The 21,723-nt window shown below is 44.0% G+C and overlaps 1 protein-coding gene and 1 long non-coding RNA gene across 11 annotated transcripts in view; both read left to right on the forward strand.

Moving 5' to 3' along the window:
* RGS6 (regulator of G protein signaling 6) overlaps positions 1–21,723 on the forward strand; it is a 609,909-nt gene that overhangs the window by 455,602 nt on the left and 132,584 nt on the right. The gene's annotated exons all lie outside the window — the stretch shown is intronic.
* LOC113899067 lies at positions 16,917–18,335 on the forward strand. The gene is made up of 2 exons (XR_003512823.1): positions 16,917–17,244; positions 18,023–18,335. It is a non-coding gene; the product is annotated as an uncharacterized LOC113899067 (long non-coding RNA).

Genomic DNA, 21,723 nt, shown 5'->3' on the forward strand with positions numbered 1-21,723 from the left:
CCAAATAAATCACACAGCTATATAGGAAACCCTCTGAAGAGTCCAAATATTAGAAGGATGCATTCAACAAAGCAAGGAAGGTAAAGAAATAAACATATCTGATCCTGAAAGAATGATATTCAGATAGGCTAAATGCTAAGAAAGGTTGGAGTCTTGCCAACTCTCCCAAGGTCAAAAAATGACAGCAGAAAGAGACATTATTTGGAGTGACAAAAAGGATGAATGAGGGTCTCAGAGGAAGCAATGGCTCACTGACAGTACTCAAGGATATTTTAAAGAAAAGATTTTTTTTTAAGTATGGAAAGAGTTTAGAAAAAAATAACATGATATGGAGCGAGTTGGAACCTATTGAGAGTAATTGTTTGAGAAGGGACTCAAGACAGAAGCAGTGGCTATCAGTGGTAGACCCCAGCCAAACCATGGAATCAGGCAGAGAGTGTGCTGACCCCACCATCTTTGCATTCCCCCACCTCCCTCTGGTGCTACCTCCTTTTGGCTGAAGCCACCCAGAAACCAGAGGGCAAGGGGACCCATTAATACTCCCCATCCAGGATAACTTCTCTAGGCTCAGAACAGGGTGGATAAATGAGATGATTCTGAGACACAAGTTGAAGATATCCAGCAAAAAGGACAGACAAAGATCAGGGTTACTTACTACTGAAAGATATTGAGTTATTGCTGCTGCTAAGTCGCTTCAGTCGTGTCCGACTCTGTGCGACCCCAGAGACAGCAGCCCACCAGGCTCCCCCGTCCCTGGGGTTCTCCAGGCAAAAACACTGGAGTGGGTTGCCATTTCCTTCTCCAATGTATGAAAGTGAAAAGTGAAAGTGAAGTCGCTCAGTTGTGTCCGACTCTTAGGGACCCCATGGACTGCAGCCCACCAGACTCCTCCATCCATGGGATTTTCCAGGCAAGAGTACTGGAGTGGGGTGCCATTGCCTTCTCCAGATTGAGTTGTTATGGTACCTGATAATAAGAAAGCAGATGAATTCAGTGTCTACTTCATGTTTATCTTGTCTATCAGAGACCGTGATCTAACTAGAAAGAAAGGAACAAGATTGAAGGCAAAGTGAAACCAAAATGATCAGGACCGTGAACCAACACTTAGCTATTTCAAACCTGCTCAGTTTGTGGGCCTCTGTGAATTTTTATCTGAGTGCTGAAAAAAGTTATGTTCAATTTTCAGAGTAGTGTATTATTGAATTTATAATAAAGTTATTGAAATTAAAAGGAATATCTCAAATATCTTAGCTTCGGAAAATATTTGATGGCCCCTCTCACGGTCGTTTGGGAATATTGCTGGAGAAATGGTGGTGGACAGTAAAGTGGGGTTTACCCCTGGATAAAAGTAGTACACAATGAATAATTATTAGTAGTGATGCGTGCATAACATAGAGGAGAGAGGGCACAGGATCCTCTCTCTGATTCACATTTTTGTAAAGGATATATATATTCATATCAAAGTTATAACTGATTCAAAGTAAGAAATGAAAAGCAATTCTGAGCAACTCCCTTAAGATGACTCAGGATATAGGAGGGGTGGAAGTCCTGGGTGGATGGAAAAATACTGCCTGAAGCTTGAGAGGAGGTGTTTGATGACGTTAGTCTATTATGCATTGGGTGGAATCAGAGCCAGAATGACCCTTCTTGGTTGGACTAGCACTGCCTCTGAGCTCCAGATTCTAGCTCCTACAAATGGCTCTACACCCCTCAGGGAAGCCCCTGTTGCCCCTCCCTCTGACACCAACCTGGATGCTGTGTGAACAGTCACCACAAATGCAGAGATGCTTCTAGCAGCCTTACCTGCATCAGGACCCCCCACCCCGCTCTGTGGTCCCATAGGACAAGCATGACAAATAGGCCAAATGAAAAAATTTTAGAAGATCCCAACTGATAGATCACATTAAATGAAATGTTACATAATGGAATTTTATGGTTTATAGAGCTACTTTATCATCTGCTGAAGATGAGCCAGACTGAAGGCTGAAAGTGACAAGGCTGCCGCTGCTATTGCTGCCACAGGTGGAAAAATAGTGTCTAAATTAAGAAAAGTGACAGTCCTCTTGTATTCTGACAAAGCAAGAGTGCACCAGAGGTGCTGTCTAAATGGCAATGAATTCATTTTCAGAGAACAGTGACAAAGCTCAGCGTCTCACTGGAGAGTGACCAGCAGAGTGGTGAGGCTAGAAAGTCTGTCAACGTGAAGACCAGTGAAAGGACCTGCGGACCCCGGAGTAGAGAAAAGCTGAAGGAGATTCACAAGAAGTTGAACCACCATGAGATGAGGTTGCAGGGAAATAGATTTTAAGATCAGTGAAAGGAAAATCCTTGACAATGAGAGATGTTTCAAAATGGAATCAGCAGTTCTTTGAGATGGCGTCACTACAGTGAGTATGGAGAGAGGGCTGGGTAACACCTGTCAGAAAGGCTGGAATTTATCCCTGCAAGGTCTTGGCTGCCTTCCAGTCCACTTGTTCACAAGCCTCTGAGTCATGAGGGGGAGTGGAAGGTAGCATGGAAAAGAGAGGGAAGAGAACCTTCATCTTCACCCTTCCTTTTCCCCAAAAGATGACTCGTCAGTCTACTCTTAGAAGGATAGACGGCAAACTGACCCAAAACGACTACTAAATAATAATGACAATCCCTTATGTTTGTTTAGCTATTTAAAATCCTGAAAGGACTTTAACAAGACAGAGACAAAAGAACTCACTTTTAGGAGAACTGGGTTCAGGATCTGCTCCACCAAAGACTGTTTCACCTTGGGCAGACACCCAAGTCTTAACTTCCCTCTTGGTACACCAATGCCATCCACCTAGGTTGTCCACTGAGAGCTCACACATGATGACTTAGACTGTATTTGTATATGTATTTATACAGACATGAGCATGTAGAAATGGTTGTTGTTCAATAGCTAAGTCTTGTCTGCCTCTTTGTGACTCCATGAACTGTACCACCCCAGGCTTCCCTGTCCTTTACTATCTTCTGGAATTTGCTCAAGCTCATGTCCATTGAGTTGGTGATGCCATCCAACCATCTCATCCTCTGATGCCTCCTCCTCCTGTCCTCAATCCTTCCCAACATCAGGGTCTTTTCTAATGAGTCAGCTCTTTGCATCACATGGCCAAAGTATTGGAGCTTTAGCTTCAACATCAGTTCTTCCAGTGACTATTCAGGGTTGATTTCCTTTACGATTGACTGGTTTGATCTCCTTGCTGTTCAAGGGACTCTCAGGAGTCTTCTCCAGCACTTCAATTCGAAAGCATCAATTCTTCCACGCTCAGTCTTCTGTATGGTCCATACATGACACTGGAAAAACCATAGCTCTGACTATATGGACCTTTGTTGGCAAAGTAATGTCTCTCTTTTTAATATGCTATCTAGGTTTGTCACAGCTTTTCTTCCAAGGAACAAGTATCTTTTAATTTCATGGCTGAAATCACCATCTACAGTGATTTCTCAAAAATAAAATAAAATCTGTCACTGTTTCAACTTTTTTTTCCATCTATTCACCATAAAGTTGATGGGACTGGATACCATGAGCTTAGTTTTTAGAATGTTGAGTTTCAAGCCAGCTTTTTCACTCTCTTCTTTCACCCTCATCAAGAGGCTCTTTAGTTCCTCTTCACTTTCTACCATCAAAGTGGCCACCTCTGATCCCTGCAACCTCATGTTAGCCCAGGTGAACTCACTGAAGCTCCCAGTGACTAGGGTTTGGGGGAAGCACAACCTTACCACTGACATTGGGTCTCCTTGCCTGCCTGCAACCCTCAGCTGAAGGAATCACTGCCAGGGACATCCTTCAGTGATGGGGTTTAATTTTCTATTAATTCTTCCTAAAATGTAATCAGCTTTCACTTCCAGCTGTGATCCTTGCCTTGTAACCTTTCCAAAATCAGAATGTCATTCAGTTTTTCAGGGCGACTGTCTTTTTCTACAGCATGGCCCTCTCTTTTCCATGTGTCCTTGGGTTGCTGAGGATATATAAGTCCAGGGTCAATAAATGGGAAAGGGAATGGGTTAGGGGTAGAGTTTAAATATATCTGGTGCTGGAAAGCTCAGTCCTGTCCAACTTTTTGCGACCACATGGATTGTAGCCCACCAGGCTCCTTTGTCCTTGGGATTTCCCAGACAAGAATAGTGGAGTAGGTTGCCAATTCCTTCTCAAGGGGATCTTCCCAACCCAAGGATTGAACCTGTGTCTCTTGCATCTCCTGCATTGGCAGGTGGATTCTTTACTGCTGAGCCACCTGGGAAGCCATAAATAAAGGTATCCAAGGTGTAGGGAGAAGACTCTTGACTGCAAAAGAAATGCTACTTAGCAGAGAATCAGCCAAGCATTTTATTGTGCCCATCTGAGTTTTTCTTGTTGTGAAAACTGAGACAGCAGAGGTGGTATGAGGATGTAGGTGACCAGGGACTGGAACAGCACAGACACTGGTGATTGTTTATGAGTGGCACAGAGGCTGGGGCTTCCCTTGTGGTTCAGTTAGTAAAGAATCCTCCCACAATGCAGGAAACCTGGGTTTAACCCCTGGGTTGGGAAGATCCCCTGGAGAAGGGAAAGGCTACCCACTCCAGTATTCTGGCCTGGAGAATTCCATGGACTGTATAGTCCATGGGTCGCAAAGAGTCGGACACGACTGAGTGACTTTCACTTTATAAGCTGGGGCATGGTTTCTATCACTGGCTGTCAGATTTATCCCAAAGATAGAAAGAGCCCCACCTGTAGTGACAGGTTCCAGTTTGTGTTTTCTTTGTGTCTGACACGTCTGATCTTTCCTTGTAGTTGAGGTTCAACTATTTGAGTATCTTAATCTGAGTATTTTGGGGCCAAGACCACAGCCAACTACACAAGAAGATGTCCGTTGGTTACGGGTGAACTGGCAGCAGCCACCACCTGGGATTTGCCCACCATGGGCCTCCAGTCTTGATTTCATAGTTGGGTTTGTCCATGTTGTTCAGATATCTACAGGCATCATGAACTTGGACTTTATGCAAATAACTCATGAGAACAACTGAGGTCACTTTTGGTAATGAAAATTGTATGGAGGTTTCTTCTGTTACCCTGACATTGTTATATACTGTTAATAATCAACTAAAATTGATGTGTAAGTTATCATGTCATATTGTATTGTAGATTCTAATGCCAAGTCTCAAGGTCTTCCTTTCTTCAAGACTGCTGACCACCTTTTAACTCACTGGCACAGCATTGATAGTTCTAGAATGATCCGGGTCCTCTCCGGTATGTTGCATGCAGCACTACTCCACGCCACCTGTGCCAGGCTGCCTGTGTGTGTGTGTGTGTGTGTGTGAGAGAGAGAGAGAGAGAGAGAGAGAGAGAGACTGTCTTAGTCTCTGCTTATGCATGTGTGCAGGGAACCGTCTTTCAGCAATGAGTCTGTACCGGTTACTGTCTATGGAGACCCTCCGGGACATCCGGCTGCTTTCTGTCCCTGCACCGACTGCTGTATTGCTCCGCTGTCACTCTCACCCCAGCACACTCAGTATTCTTCCAGGCAGTGACCTGGAATAGCTTCCTTTTAAAGTCTCCTATGTCAAGAAACACTACTTCCTGTTAGAAGCTGACTTTGTGTGGAAACACAGATGAGATGCCATGACCTTTCCAATGCAATGGCAGTTGAAGCTCAGCAGTTGAAGCTCAAGAGAAAGGACCAGCTCACAACCTCTCAAGAGATGAAGAACACCACTGCCCTTGTCATTTTCTTAACTTCGGCTCCACTCTTATGTAGTATTTGTTGCAGTCTGTGTTCACTGGAGGTGACCAGTGTACAAAAGGGGGGCCCGGACTTGAAATAGTAGAGGAATATATATATATATTATATATATATATGCATATATATAATATATATATATATATATGCACACACACACATATTAGCTAAGACCACCCAAACAACTAAGTGCTGCTGAGGGATTTCAGTATCTGTATTCTCAGTCCTGCAGGTAACTTACACATCATCTAAAATGACATCATTTAACTTTAAATATTTGCAAGGCATATCTGGCTGTCATTTGGTTGACAGCATCCATCTTGTTCTCACTTTATACTGTACTGGAATCTATCACCAGGTGCAGAAGTGAAACTTCTGTTTTGCCATGATGTGTACAGTTGAATGACATTTTTATAGACTGCGGGTTCCGTTTCTTAGAGCAGTTAATGGATTGATTTGGCATCATGGAAATGACATAGCACATCACAGTCATATACAACTTGAAGTGTCACAGTCTAATGATAAAGGACAGAGAGGGGCAGATTAGGTAATTGGTACATTTCTGCTAAATGAAGTCATGGCAAGTTGAGCAAACAGAAGTTTCACAGTAATTTGGAAGGATGAAAATGACGCAGAAATTGAGTCATCACAGGGAGTGTGTCCTGTGGCATCATCCCTGGTTTACCTTGCTAGCGGGTATCTCCTGGGTTCCATCTGAGTATGTAGCATCTTAGCAACAATTACAAAATGACTCTTACTTTGGTTAAACAAAGTTTGGGTTTTTTTCAGTTGAAGTATAGTTAAGTTACAGTGCAGTATCAGTTTCAAATATATAGGAAAGTGATTCAGAGATCAGATCAGATCAGATCAGTTGCTCAGTCGTGTCTGACTCTTTGCGACCCCATGAATTGCAGCACGCCAGGCCTCCCTGTCCATCACCAACCCCCGGAGTTCACTCAGATCACGTCCATTGAGTCAGTGATGCCATCCAGCCATCTCATCCTCTGTCATCCTCTTCTCCTCCTGTCCCCAATCCCTCCCAGCATCAGAGTCTTTTCCAATGAGTTAACTCTTCACATGAGGTGGCCAAAGTACATAGATATGTATAGATATATATCACTGCAGACCATGCAGGGAAACTGCAACCATGAACTTAAGAGATGCTTGCTCCTTGGAAGGAAAACTTGGACAAACCTAGACAGCATATTAAAAAGCAAAGACATTACTTTGCTGACAAAGATCCATATTGTCAAAGCTATGATTTTTCCAGTAGTCATGTACAGATGTGAGAGTTGGGCCATAAAGAAGGCTGAGTGCATGCCAAAGAATTGATGCTTTTGAACTGTGGTGCTGGAGAAGACTCTTGAGAGTTCCTTGGACAGCAAAGAGTAAAACCAATCAATCCTAAAGGAAATCAACCCAGAATATCCATTGGAAGGACTGAAGCTGAAGCTCCAATACTTTGGCCACCTGATGTGAAGAGCCAACTCATTGGAAAAGACCTTGATGCTGGGAAAGATTGAGGGCAGGAGGAGAAGGGGGTAACGGAGGATGAGATGGTTGTATACCATCACTGACTCAGTGGACATGAGTTTGAGCAAACTCCAGGAGACAGTAGAAGACAGAGGAGCCGGGCGTGCTATAGTCCATGAGGTCAAAAAGAGTCGGATATGACTCAGCGACTGAACAATAACAACATTATATATATATATATATATATATATATATATATATATATATATATGCTTTTTCAGATTCCTTTCCATTATAGGTTATTGTAGAATAGTGCAGATAGTGTAGTGTCCTGTGCTATACAGTAGATCCTTGTTGTTTGCCTATTTTATAAATAGTAGTGTGTATCTGTTAATCCTCCTTGGTAACCGCAAATTTGTGAAGCAAAGTTTTTAAATATGTGTTTCAGGGCACACTTGGATGGGTTCCATGGGAAAAAAAACTAGTACATTATTTAAAAATAATAACAGGAATAATAATACAGACTCCAGTGAGGCAGTCCATCTTGTTCAGAGTCTAAGAATTGAAGTTAACAAAAATGAAATGCGTAAATTCTTTTTGCCACTGTCACGTATGGTCTACAAAGATGCAGCTGGACTTACTTAGGCCTTTGAAGCACAACGGTGGCAATTTAGTACCAGGGTCCAGCCCCAACAGGATCCAGGGATACCCTCAGGATGAACGGCGTCGGCGAGAGAGAAAGTAAAGGAGAGAGAAAGAGGCTGATATTCCTTGGTTCACACAGAAATCCAATAAAGCCCCTGACACAGGACTTGCTCTGTTCACGGAGGCCACAGGTACCCTCTCGATGAAGCGAAGACACAGAGCGCCTTCTCGAGAGGGTCTTAGAAGCCCGGGCAAAAAAGTGAACTCAGAGGGCCTCTGCACTCCAGGAGATCAGCCTGAAAAAAGAAGAGAGAGAAAAAGAAAGAATGACACAGGGAGACCCAGCTTAGGTGGAACGGGTCTGCAGCTTTATTTTCAGAAGGGGCTTTTATACCCTGAGTTACATATTTCCAGAAGTGAAAGATAAAAGTCATGCAGAGTCAGCTCAACATTACATCAGTTTCACCTTTATCAAAACCAGGACATTTTCTGCATAGCTTTTCATAAACAAGGGTCTTATGTTGTGCACATCATCTTCCAGCCCTGTGGCCTGCTAACATTTTATAACTCTTTCTTGATAAAGGTTGGTCAACCAGAAAACCTGCTTTCCCTTTATCTTTCCAGTCTGCAGTCCCCCTCAGGAAACAGAGCTACATTCTTATGGAGTAAAGGTGCAGTGGGTTACAATAAAGAACTTATTAACTCAAGGGTCTTACGTTGCTAATGCCAAGGCTACTGCTTGTTTTTCTTGAATACCAACTATACTACCTAATGCACTCCCAGGTGCACATTGGGTAAAGGACAAGGAAACAAGGTGGCAAACATTGGCTCAACAATGCAGTATTATTCTAATAAAGCTTTTTTTTATCACTCGAAGGTTATGCTTGGGGTTTTGTGAACAATCATGTGCGTTAGTTGCAAGAGTGTGGATAAACCTGCCAAGCAAGATAAAATAGTAACAGAGGGGTTAGAATTAAAATGCTCCTTTCAAGCCCAGGAGACTTATTAACTAGAGCCTTAAGTTGATTTTCTTCAGAGAAAGGTGGTCGGGGAGAGCCCCCTGTTAATGTCAGAAGAGTTGGTGAAAGGCATAATATAGTAAACAGTAGACAGACAGACTTTGGTTGCGGGGTCGATGCTCGAGCAGGTCCAGGGAGTCCCTCGAGTCCTGATCCGCCTTGCCTGTCAGGTCTCCTCTGCATGACCTTGTCATGGGTGGGATCTCCTGTGCTGCTTCCTGGCAATTTAGTGTCAGAAAAGCAGGATCCCTCATGAGAATAAATTCCTAATTTGAATTTTACCCACTGAGCGACTTCACTTTCACTTTTCACTTTCATGCATTGGAGAAGGAAATGGCAACCCACTCCAGTGTTCTTGCCTGGAGAATCCCAGGGACGGGGGAGCATGGTGGGCTGCCATCTATGGGGTCACACAGAGTCGGACACGACTGAAGTGACTTAGCAGCAGCAGCAGCAGCAGCAGGGCTTCCCTGGTAGCTCAGATGGTAAAGAATCTGCCTGCAGTGCAGAAGACCCAGGTTTGATCCCTGGGTCAGAAAGATCCCCTGGAGAAGGGAATGGCAACCATACTCCAGTATTCTTGCCTGGAGAATTTCATGGACAGAGGAGCCTGGCAGGCTGCTGTCTATGGGATTGCAAAGAGTTGGACACAACTGAGCAACTAAGACTTTGACTTTCTTTTCGTTTGCATCTCTGTATTTAGTTGTGCATTCATTTGTTGTACATTTGTATAAGAGCTAAAAACATAAGAAGTTTAATCCTAGTATAAGGTTTGTAACATTGAAATAAAAATCATGTAAATCAGTGCCAGAGCATTGTAAATTAGCTATCAGTTCAGTTCAGTTCAGTCACTCAGTCGTGTCCGACTCTTTGCCACCCCATGAATTGCAGCACGCCAGGCCTCCCTGTCCATCACCAACTCCCGGAGTTCACTCAAACTCACGTCCATCGAGTCAGTGATGCCATCCAGCCATCTCATCCTCTGTCGTCCCCTTCTCCTCCTGACCCCAATCCCTCCCAGCATCAGTCTTTTCCAGTGAGTCAACTCTTCGCATGAGGTGGCCAAAGTACTGGAGTTTCAGCTTTAGCATCATTCCTTCCAAAGAACACCCAGGGCTGATCTCCTTCAGAATGGACTGGTTGGATCTCCTTGCAGTCCAAGGGACTCTCAAGAGTCTTCTCCAACACCACAGTTCAAAAGCATCAATTCTTCAGCACTCAGCCTTCTTCACAGTCCAACTCTCATATCAATACATGACCACAGGAAAAACCATAGCCTTGACTAGACGGACCTTTGTTGGCAAAGTCTGCTTTTGAATATGCTATCTAGGTTGGTCATAACTTTCCTTCCAAGGAGTAAGCATCTTTTAATTTCATGGCTGCAGTCACCATCTGCAGTGATTTTGGAGCCCCCAAAAATAAAGTCTGACTCTGTTTCCACTGTTTCCCCATTTATTTCCCATGAAGTGATGGGACCAGATGCCATGATCTTTGTTTTCTGAATGTTGAGCTTTAAGCCAACTTTTTCACTCTCCACTTTCACTTTCAAGAGGCTTTTTAGTTCCTCTTCACTTTCTGCCATAAGGGTGGTGTCATCTACATATCTGAGGTTATTGATATTTCTCCTGGCAATCTTGATTCCAGCTTGTGCTTCTTCCAGTCCAGTGTTTCTCATGATGTCCAATAAAAATAATCAGCCCTTTCTTGCGACCCCATGGACTTACAGTCCATGGAATTCTCCAGGCCAGAATACTGGAGTGGGTAGCCTTTCCCTTCTCCAGGGATCTTCCCAACCCAGGGATCGAACCCAGGTCTTCTGAATTGCAGGCGGATTCTTTACCAGCTGAGCCACCAGGGAAGCCCAGGAATACTGGAGTGGGTAGCCTATCCCTTCTCCAGCGGGTCTTCCTGACCCAGGAATTGAACCGGGGTCTCCTGCATTGCAGATGGATTCTTTACCAACTGAGCTATTAGGGAAGCCCCAAATCATGGAGAAAGGGCTGATTAGTATTCTGGCCTGGAGAATTCCATGGACTGTAAAGTCCATGGGGTCGCATGGAGTTGGACATGACTGAGCGACTTTCACTTTCACTTTTTCACTTTCTCCATGATTTATGTTATACATGTGTTCTCCCAGTTGGTCAGTTCCTTTTTTGGCTTTGCTTAATCTTTTTACTATCCAATAATTTTAAAATAGTTATGTAGATGAAAAGTGTCAATTTATCAATATTTTATTTTATTGAATACAAATTAAGGAGAAATTTAAAAATCGGTGCTGGAGCACCAGGAGCACTCTAGATACATGACTTGGTTTTGGGAAACCTTGAGTGGAATCTGATTTCGGTATTGACCGTTTGGTGATGTCCATGTGTAGAGTCTTCGCTTCTGTCGTTGGAAGAGGGTGTTTGCTATGACCATTACGTTCTCTTGGCAAAACTCTATTAGCCTTTTCCCTGCTTCATTTTGTACTCCAGGGCCAAATTTGCCTGTTACTCCAGGTATCTCTTGACTTCCTACTTTTGCATTCCAGTCCCCTATAATGAAAAGGACATCTTTTTTTGGTGTTAGTTCTTGAAGGTCTTGTAGGTCTTCATGGACCCATTCAACTTCAGCTTCTTTGGCATTACTGGCCGAGGCATAGACTTGGATTACTGTGATATTGAATGGTTTGCCTTAGAAATGAACAGAGATTGTTTTTGAAATTGCATCCAAGTACTGCATTTCAGACTCTTTTGTTGACCATGATGGCTAGTCCATTTCTTCTAAGGGATTCTTGCCCACAGTAGTAGATATATTGATCTTCTGAGTTAAATTCACCCATTCCAGTCCATTTTAGTTCGCTGACTCCTAAAATGTCCATGTTCACTCTTGCCATCTCCTGTTTGACCACTTCCAATTTACCTTGATTCATGGACCTAACATTCCAGGTTCCTATGTAATATTGTTCTTTACAGCATTGGACTTTACTTCCATCACCAGTCACATCCACAACTGGGTGTTGTTTTTGCTTTGGCTCCATGTGTTCATTCTTTCTGGAGTTACTTCTCCACTGTTCTCCTTAGCATATGGGACACCAACCAACCTGAGGATTTCATCTTTCAATGTCTTATCTTTCTGCCTTTTCATATTGTTCATGGGGTTATCAAGGCAAGAATACTGAAGTGGTTTGCCATTCCCTTCTCCAGTGGACCACGTTTTGTCAGAACTCTTCACCATGACCCATCCGTCTTGGGTGACCCTACACAGCATGGCTCATAGCTTCATTGAGTTAGACGAGGCTGTGTCCATGTGATCAGTTTGGTTAGTTTTCTGTTATTGTGCTTTTCATTCTGTCTGCCCCTCTGATTGATAAGGATAAGAGGCTTGTGGAATCCTCCTGATGGGAGATACTGACTGAGGGGGAAACTGGGTCTTGTTCTGATGGGCAGGGCCATGCTCAGTTCAGTCAGTTCAGTCACTCAGTCGTGTCCGACTCTTTGCTACCCCATGGACAGCAGCACGCCAGGCCTCCCTGTCCATCACCAACTCCCAGAATTTACTCAACCTCACATCCATTGAGTCGGTGATGCCATCCAGCTATCTCATCCTCTGTCATCCCCTTTTCCTCCTGCCCCCAATCCCTCCCAGCATCAGAGTCTTTTCCAATGAGTCAACTCTTCGCACGAGGTAGCCAAAGTACTGGAGTTTCAGCTTTAGCATCATTCCTTCCAAAGAAATCCCAGGGCTGATCTCCTTCAGAATGGACTGGTTGGATCTCCTTGCAGTCCAAGGGACTCTCAAAAGTCTCCTCCAACACCACAGTTCAAAAGCATCAATTCTTTGGCGCTCAGCTTCCTTTATAGTCCAACTCTCACATCCATACATGACTACTGGAGAAATATAGCTATAACTAGATGGACTTTTGTTGGCAAACTAATGTCTCTGCTTTTTAATATGCTGTCAAGGTTGGTCATAGCTTTTCTTCCAAGAAGTAAGCATCTTTTAATTTCATGGCTGCAGTCACCATCTGCAGTGATTTTGGAGCCCCCCAAAATAAAGTCTGTCACTATTTCCATTGTTTTGCCATCTATTTGCCATGAAGTGATGAGACTGGATGACATGATCTTAGTTTTCTGAATGTTGAGCTTTAAGCAACTTTTTCACTCTCCTCTTTCACTTTCATCAAGAGGCTCTTTAGTTCTTCGCTTTCTGCCATAAGGGTGGTGTCATCTGCATATCTAAGGTTTTTGATATTTCTCCTGGTAATCTTGATTCCAGCTTGTGCTTCATCCAACCCAACATTTCATATGATGTATTCTGAATATAAGTTAAATAAGTAAGGTGACAATATACAGCCTAGATGTACTCCTTTCCCGATTTGGAACCAGTCTGTTGTTCCATGTCCAATTCTAACTGTTGCTTCTTGACCTGCATACAGATTTCTCAGGAGGCAGGTCAGGTGGTCTGGTACTCCCATCTCTTGAAGAATTTTCCACAGTTCGTTGTGATCCACACAGTCAAAGACTTTGGTGTAGTTAATAAAGCAGAAGTAGATGTTTTTCTGGAACTCTCTTGCTTTTTCAATGATCCAACGGATGTTGGAAATTTGAGCTCTGGTTACTCTGCCTTTTCTAAATCCAGCTTGAACATCTGGAAGTTCACGGTTCACGTACTGTTGAAGCCTGGCTTGATTTTGAGCATTATTTTACTAGCATGTGAGATGAATGCAATTGTGTGATAGTTTGAACATTCTTTGGCATTGCCTTTTTTTGGGATTCAGAGAAGGCAATGGTACTCCCAATGAAAACTTGCCGGGGTCCAGCCCCGGTGGATCCAGGGAATTCGAAGTGGGGACGGCGTCGGCGAGGATCAGGAAACAACTGCTTAATTAAACGTTAATTAAGGATATAAAAAGTAATAGAATGAGGATAGCTCAGTGAGGAAATTCAGTGGAGAAAAGAGGCTGAAATAAGGATAGCTCAGTAGGAAAATTCAGTGAAGAAAAGAGGCTGAATAATTCAGCCAGAAGGTAAGAGAAAGAATGACATGGGGAGACCAAGTTTCGGTGAACAAGGCCCGCACTTTATTTTCCAAAGTAGTTTTTATACCTTAAATTATGCATAGAGGATAATGGGGGAAAGGGTAGAGTCATGCAGCAAGCCAGGCTTTCTTCCTGCAAGCTTATCATATGCAAAAGCTTAGGTGATTTGCATCATCTTCTGGCCCGGAGGCCTGTTAACATTTTAAGACCCTTTCTTCAGAAAACTTATTTTTCTCTAAAGGTGATAAGTCAAGCGCCACCCTCCAAAAGCATTAGATAAAGTTGCATTCCTACAGAGCAAAGGTGTGGTGGGCTATAACAAGAAAAAGAATTAACTCAAGGGTCCCAGGTTACAACATTAAAGCTACTATTTACACCAATTATATTAATCAATACACTGCCAGGGACACAGCAGGTAAGGGATATGGAGACTTAGCAGCAAACATTGGCCCAACAAGTGAAAATCCCTTCACCAATACAATTTCTAATCAATCTTTTAACTGCTCAAAGGAATCTGTATTTAGACAGTTTAGAACATCTCATGCCTCTCACAGTTGGGAGGCTCTGAGCAATCACATGTGGCCGGAAAAACCTATTCAGGCAGGCTAGAGGACTTCCAAAGGAGTTTGTAGGTTGAAACACTGTCACACCCAGAAATTATTAACTGGAGCTGTAAGCTAACTCTTTTTTCAGAGAGAGGTAGTGGGGGACAGCCCCCCATAAAGTCAGAGGTGTAGGTGAAGGCACAAAGCAGAAAATAGGCAGAGATGCTCGAGAATTTCCAGGGGGACTCCTGAGGCTCGATCCCGCCTTTGCATATGCCGAGCCTCCTTCCTCATGACCTTTGTCATGGGTGGAGCTCCTCACGCTGGCTCCCGGCAGTGATAGAATTCTAGTTGAGCTATTCCAGATTCTGGAAAGTGCTGCACTCAATATGCAATATGCACTCAATATGCAATATGCCGGCTCCCGGCAAAAACTGACATTTTCCAGTCTTGTGGCCACTGCTAAGTTTTCCAAATTTGCTGGCATCTTGAGCACAGCACTTTCACAGCATCATCTTTCAGGATTTGAAATAGCTCAACTGGAATTCCATCACTTCCACTAGCTTTGTTCGTAGTGGTGCTTCTTAAGGCCCACTTGACTTCACATTCCAGGATGTCTGGCTCTAGGTGAGTGATCACACCTTCGTGGTTATCTGGGTCATGAAGATCTTTTTTGTATAGTTATTCTGTGTATTCTTGCCACATCTTCTTAGTATATTCTGCTTCTGTTAGGTCCATACCATTTCTGCCCTTTATTGTGCCCATCTTGGCATCTTCGCTGCTGCTTATGAACAGGGAAAAGAACTTAGCCCTTCAGGCATGGATCAGCATTGCATGCTGATTGTGACATCTGCATAAAGGGAAGAAATGGATTGTAGCAGCCAGTGTTCTGATTTCAGGAATGCTCCCTGCCAACTGAAGTGTGTGATAAGCACCAGGCTCTGAAGAAACTGCAAAGATCTATTGCGATATTGATTATGACATTATTAAATAGTTTTTTTTTTCTGATTTATGGAAAGACCTCCCAACTGGTAAGCCTGGGAAGGTTCAGTTCCTCTATTTATTTATTCATATCCACTCCCTCCTTCAGCCAACAGCTGACCAAGCTTCAGTGCATTTGGGAGAAGGCAGCAGTCAAGCCTGGAAAGACGATTTGGCATTAGGCTAGGAAGGGGCAGAAAGTCAGGCTGAAAATCTCAGGTTTATTTGCTTTTTTTCAATCCCTAGGGAGTCTGAATTTGGAGACTTCTAGACGCTCTGGCACTCTATTTATTAACACTGCTGCTACAAATAAATCACTCGTGGGGAGACAGGACCACTCAGTGGAAAGTATGAACTGTGGAATTGGTTCTGGGTTCAAATCCTAGCGCTGCCACTCATTAGCCAGACGAACTTGAGCAAATGACTTAGCAAATATGAACGAGGTTTCCTCGCCCATGAAATATACATGAAATACACACACGATAGTACCTCACAGGGGTTGTCATGAAGCTTAAATGAGTTCTCTGTGTACAACACGTGGAATGGTGCCTGGCACATCAGTGGAGCTGCACTGAGGCTGTTCCTAATCCTCACCTCTTTGGACCTCAATGTCCACACCAGTAATAAGAAGCAAATGGACTGCATACTTTTACAACCTCTTTTACTTGGGGTTTTGATCAGCAGATCTAAGGCTGTGCTTTCAATTGAATGTAGTGGTCCTAGAGTAGCCAGGAGGAGGTACAAGAGCTTGGAGGCTGCCCCTGCTTCACTGATCTCCCTCCTTCCCTCCATACCCCCCACCCCCAGCCCCAACTTCCCTGCAGAAGCCCTTTTACTGGATCCAGACAGCGTGGGAGTCATCCAGGGGACATACATCACCTATCTAACAGCACTCCACTGTTTAATGCCAGTGTCTAAACTGGAAAGAAACTTCTTTGTCAGGAAATTGAATCAGGAAGAAGGGGAGAAGGAAATTAGTGCAGGGTCAGAAAGATATCTTTTGGAAGGAAAGCTCTGACAAACCTAGATAGCATATTAAAAAGCAGAGATATCACTTTGCCGGCAAAGGTCCATCTAGTCAAAGCTATGGTTTTGCCAGCAGTCATGTACAGATGTGAGTTGAACCTTAAAAACATTGATTGCTGAAGAATTGATGCTTTTGAACTGAGGTGCTAGAGAAGATTCTTGAGAGTTCCTTCCACAGCAAGGAGATCCAACCAGTCAATCCTGAAAGGAAATTAACCCTGAATATTCATTGGAAGGACTGATGCTGAAGCTGAAGCTCCAATACTTTGGCCACCTGATGCAAAGAGCTGACTCATTAGAAAAGACCCTGATGCTGGGAAAGACTGAGGGCAGGAGGAGAAGGGGGTGACAGAGGATGAGATGGCTGGATGGCATCACCGACTCAGTGGACGTGAGTTTGAGCAAATGGAGACAGGGCAGGACAGGGAAGGCTGGTGCACTGCGGTCCATGGGGTTGCAGAGTCGGACACGACTTGGCAACTGAGGAACAACAATAGAAAGATAAGAAAATGGTTTTTAGTTTTATGTTTGTCTATAATAATAGTGCACCCAGGATGCAGACTGAGCAGGCTCAAGCACAGGGAGGCAGACCCACAGCTGAGAGAGCCTGCAGCCCTCCTTCTCAGGAGACAACTGCAAGCACACTTACTCTGTGGGTTGCTGTTCTTCCTCCCCTCTCTTCATCCCTGGCACCGTCTTCTGTCCTTGAACCTCAGGGGATAAAAGCACAAATCTGCTGAGAGGATGCCTGTCACAGTGGTTGGATGAATGACAGCCCCAGCTCCACATAGATAAGCACCCAGGTTGGTGCCTCAGCTTGGCCTGGGAGGGGGCAGGCAGTGGCGGTGGGGGGACCCTCACTATTATCAAATTGTGCAGTTTAGCAAATGGGTGGTGGCAGGCTGGAATGATGGTGAGTTAATCTGTTTTCCATGCACTCAAGGCTTTTGCCAAACAGAGGTTCTCTCTGAAGATGCGAAGCTGGAGCCCACCCGGGGAGCGAGTTGCTGGGGTTGCATTTCCCAGCCCGCTGCAGTGGATGCCATTGGAGCTGGCTGGAGAGATGAGCCGGCATAGGGATAAACACAAGCATTCTTTTTCCTTACTGTGAAAGAGAGACACTGCTAATTGGCAAGAAGTCCTAGGGTGTCTGTATTGTAATTAATAATAATAAAGATACTATTCAAAGCTAGCGTTTATTGACAGCTTGCCTTACATGTGGCACTTTTTCAAGTGTATTACAAGTGCTTGCTGCTTTTATCCTCACAGCATCCATGGAAAGTCACTGCTGTCATTATCTTCAGCACAAGGGTGAGGCCAGGTGGGAGGAGGAGGGGTACTGGTCAGAATCAGAATAGATGCAGAAGTCAGCCAAATGCCTCAGTATACAGATGATGGACCCAGGATTTGGCCAAGTGCCTGGAACAATGCAGTAATTACTGAGTGGTAGAACTCAAGTCTCAAATCTTGAGCTTGCCCCAGATTTTCTTTGTCTTCTTCACCCAGTGCAAACATGTGGGTAACCAGGACCTCACAAGGCCAGAGAAGCTTCACTCCCTAATAACCTGTTTTCTCTGACAGTCTCCAGTTACATGGCCTGTGTTTGGAGTTAGTCTTAGCCAAATAGTGCCCAGCGCTGCAGACGAGGATCAGCATCACATATACTGGGAGAAACTGAAGATTTGAGGACTCGAGGTTTGCTGCAGACCCTTTGAAGAAGCTGGGCCTCCGAGCCACTGAAGCCACTGGCTTAATTACACTTCTTTAATGACCAGTCATCACAGTTGCATAATTTACGAGGTCCAGTGTACCGTTTCGTTCCTGTGTGGTTCTGTTCGCTTGGCTTCCCCCTCCCACTGTCCCTTAATAAATCTACAACTTTTCTTTCCTGCCCACTCATTTTTCCCCCTTTTATCTTTCGAACCAGCACAATTAGGATGTTAATTTAATCCACAGCAGGTCTAGGAACACTTTTAAACTGATGAAAAACCTTCACAAGCGACTTTTCGCTGTAACAAAGGTTTCCCTTGGCCTTCATTATTTGCCTCTGGAAAATACTATAAGTGACATCAAAAAGATTTCAGATCTTTACCTCTGGAAGTAAGAAATTAAGCAGTTATTCAGAACACCAATGATTATTAATTTAAAAGAAAGAAAATCAATTTCACAATCCCAGATCCTAGCATTTTTTCCCTAACTGGAGACACAGCCTGCTGAAGCATTGCTGCTTTCAAGAGCAACAGCGCCCCTGTGTGGTCATAATAAACATTGCGCCTCAGGAGTAATGGAGAACTCGGTGCTCAAAATCCTCCCAGCTAGGCTTCAACAGCACCTGAATGGAGAACTTCCAGAAGTTCAAGCTGGATTTAGAAAAGGCAGAGGAACCAGAGATAAAATTGCCAACATCCATTGGGTCATAGAAAAAGCAAGAGAATTCCAGAAAAACATCTACTTCTGCTCCATTGATTATGCTAAAACCTTTGACTGTGTGGATCACGACAAACTGGAAAATTCTGAAAGAGATGGGAGTACCAGACCATCTTACCTGCCTCCTGAGAAACCTGTATGCAGGTCAAGAAGCAACAGTTAGAACCGGACATGGAACAACGGACTGATTCAAAATTGGGAAAGGAGTATGTCAAGGCTGTATATTGTCACTCTGCTTATATAACTTATATACAGAGTACATCATACAAAATGTCAGGCTGGATGAAGCACAAGCTGGAATCAAGATTACCAGGAGAAATATCAATAACCTCAGATATGCAGATGACAGCACCCTTATGGCAGAAAGTGAAGAAGAACTAAAGAGCCTGTTGATGAAAGTGAAAGAGGAGAGTGGAAAAGTTGGCTTAAAGCTCAACATTCAGAAAACTAAGATCATGGCATCCAGTTCCATCACTTCATGGCAACTAGATGGGGAAACAGTGAGAGACTTTATTTTCTTGGGCTCCAAAATTACTGCAGATGGTGATGGTGTGGCCATGTAGCCATGAAATTAAAAGACGCTTGCTCCTTGGAAGAAAAGCTATGATCAACCTAGACAGCATATTGAAAAGCAGAGACATTACTTTGCTGACAAAGGTCTGTCTAATCAAAGCTATGGTTTTTCCAGTAGTAATTATGGATGTGAGATTTGGACCATAAAGAAGACTAAGCACCGAAGAATTGATGCTTTTGAACTGCAGTGATGGAGAAGATTCTTGGGCGTCCCTTGGACTGCAAGGAGACCAAACCTGTCATTCCTAAAGGAAATCAATCCTGAATATTCATTGGAAGGACTGATGCCAAAGCTGAAGCTCCAGTATTTTGGCCACCTGATGCAAAGTATTGACTCATTAGAAAAGACCCTGATGCTGGGCAAAAGACAGGAGCAGAAGGGGACGACAGAGGGCTAGATGGTTGGATGACATCTCTGACTCAATGTACATGAGTTTGAGCAAGCTCCGGGAGATGGTGAAGGACAGGGAAGCCTGGCATTCTCATGGGGTCAGAAAGAGACACAACTGAGTGACTGAACAACAACAAGTTGGAAGAAATGCTGACTTCAAGCAAGGACCCCAGTTTACCCCCAGATAACTTCTGCTTTGAATCTACAGGCTGTTTGTATAAAAGAAAATACGAGTGCAGGTAGATTTTATTGTGCTGATATTCTGTCTTAAAATTTGGAGATTTCTTTTTTTTTTTTTCCCCCTGTGAAACCAGGAACAAAAACAGAGAGCCACATGGATTGATTGGAATAATTCCCATGATTTGAAAGTGTGGGGTGAGTGGAAGGGATGGGATTGGAGAGAGGGATGAGTTGGCTGGATGGAGGGATGATCAGTGCAGAGATGAGGCGTGGCAGAATGGCCTGGGAGACAAGGAGTGGAGTGGGGATGGGGTGAGGTTTACCTGGTAAGAAGTACGGAACACGTAATCTTTGTATTTTAAACTAAAACAAAAGCTGCACAGAAATGCCTTGCACCCAGAAAGGAGAAGTACTGTCACCAAAATTCAGAATTCCCAGTTATAGTATGATGCCTTCTGACCCCAAGCTGACCCTCCAGCTTTTTTTTTTTAATCTATAGATTTCATCCCCTTAAACTCACCAATAACTAAACTGTAAGGACTACAAATCTGATAGAAGCACATACTTTGAACAGTAAAAGAGGAGACAGCAAATTGCAGCATGTGCTGGGGGCAAGGGCCCGGAGGGTGAGACCACACCTGCCTTTTTTGGGTCAGCAGCCCTTCAGGAATAATCAGGAACCTGTAACATGGGCGCTTGTCTTATTGCTATGATGCCCGTCCCAACCCTCAGTCCCAGTTATCTCATTTCAGGTCCTTCTTGGCCTCCATGAGGGGATGGTAGGAACACCGCCCCTCCAGAGCTGGGGTGAGAAAGGATTGAGAAAGGATGTATAGTTTCTCCTGACTGAGCTGAACGTGTGGGATGCGCCCCTCCAGATGCGTCTAAAATCACCTTGCGCTGACCTCTGAGGGGCCACAGAGGAAAGGAAAAGCCCTGGAGCTGAAACTCCAAGGCCGGGTTCTATTCCCACATCAGAGGGGTCCCCAGGGGAGAGATATTCATCACTGATATTCTCATTGTTCTTAAATTCTCTGTGGACAGTACACCCGATTGCCTGTCCCCTGCCTACAACTCCCACTGCCTCCTACCTTAGAGGCCACAGCACTACTTGAAAGCTGGGGCTCCAGTTTCCTCATCTGAAAATTTGAGAATAACACTCCCTGTGGACCTCGCAGTCATGTCAAGGTTAAATGGGCCGTGAGAATGAAATTCTTGTGTCACTGTAACTGTAATGTGCAATTTTGCATCTGATATGTCAAGTAAATAAATATATAATATAAAAGATACATATCTTTATTGTATATTATAATAAAGGAGTAAAATAACTCAATGTGAGTTTGAGCAAACTCTGGGAGATAATGGAGGACAGAGGAGCCTGGTGTGCTGCAGTCCATGGGGTTGCAAAGAGCTGGACATGACTGAGGGACCTAACACCAGCAAGGTGCAGGAGGCCAAATGCAGTGGAGTCACTTATGAAGAATATGAAGAGGATTGGGAGAAAGGCCAGTGTGGGGACAGACGCAGGTGAGAATTGGAGGGATGCAGCTACAAGCCAAGGAACACCGAAGGTTGCCAGAAACCGCCAGAAGCCAGGAGGGAGGCATGGAACAGATTTTTCCCTCCCAGCCTCTAGAAAGAACCAACTCTGCCAAAACTCTGATTTCAAACGTCTGGCCTCCAGAAGGTGATCCTTCAGCCATGTTTAAAG

The sequence above is a fragment of the Bos indicus x Bos taurus genome, chromosome 10 (genome assembly GCF_003369695.1).
Source record: "Bos indicus x Bos taurus breed Angus x Brahman F1 hybrid chromosome 10, Bos_hybrid_MaternalHap_v2.0, whole genome shotgun sequence".
Lineage (NCBI taxonomy): Eukaryota > Metazoa > Chordata > Mammalia > Artiodactyla > Bovidae > Bos > Bos indicus x Bos taurus.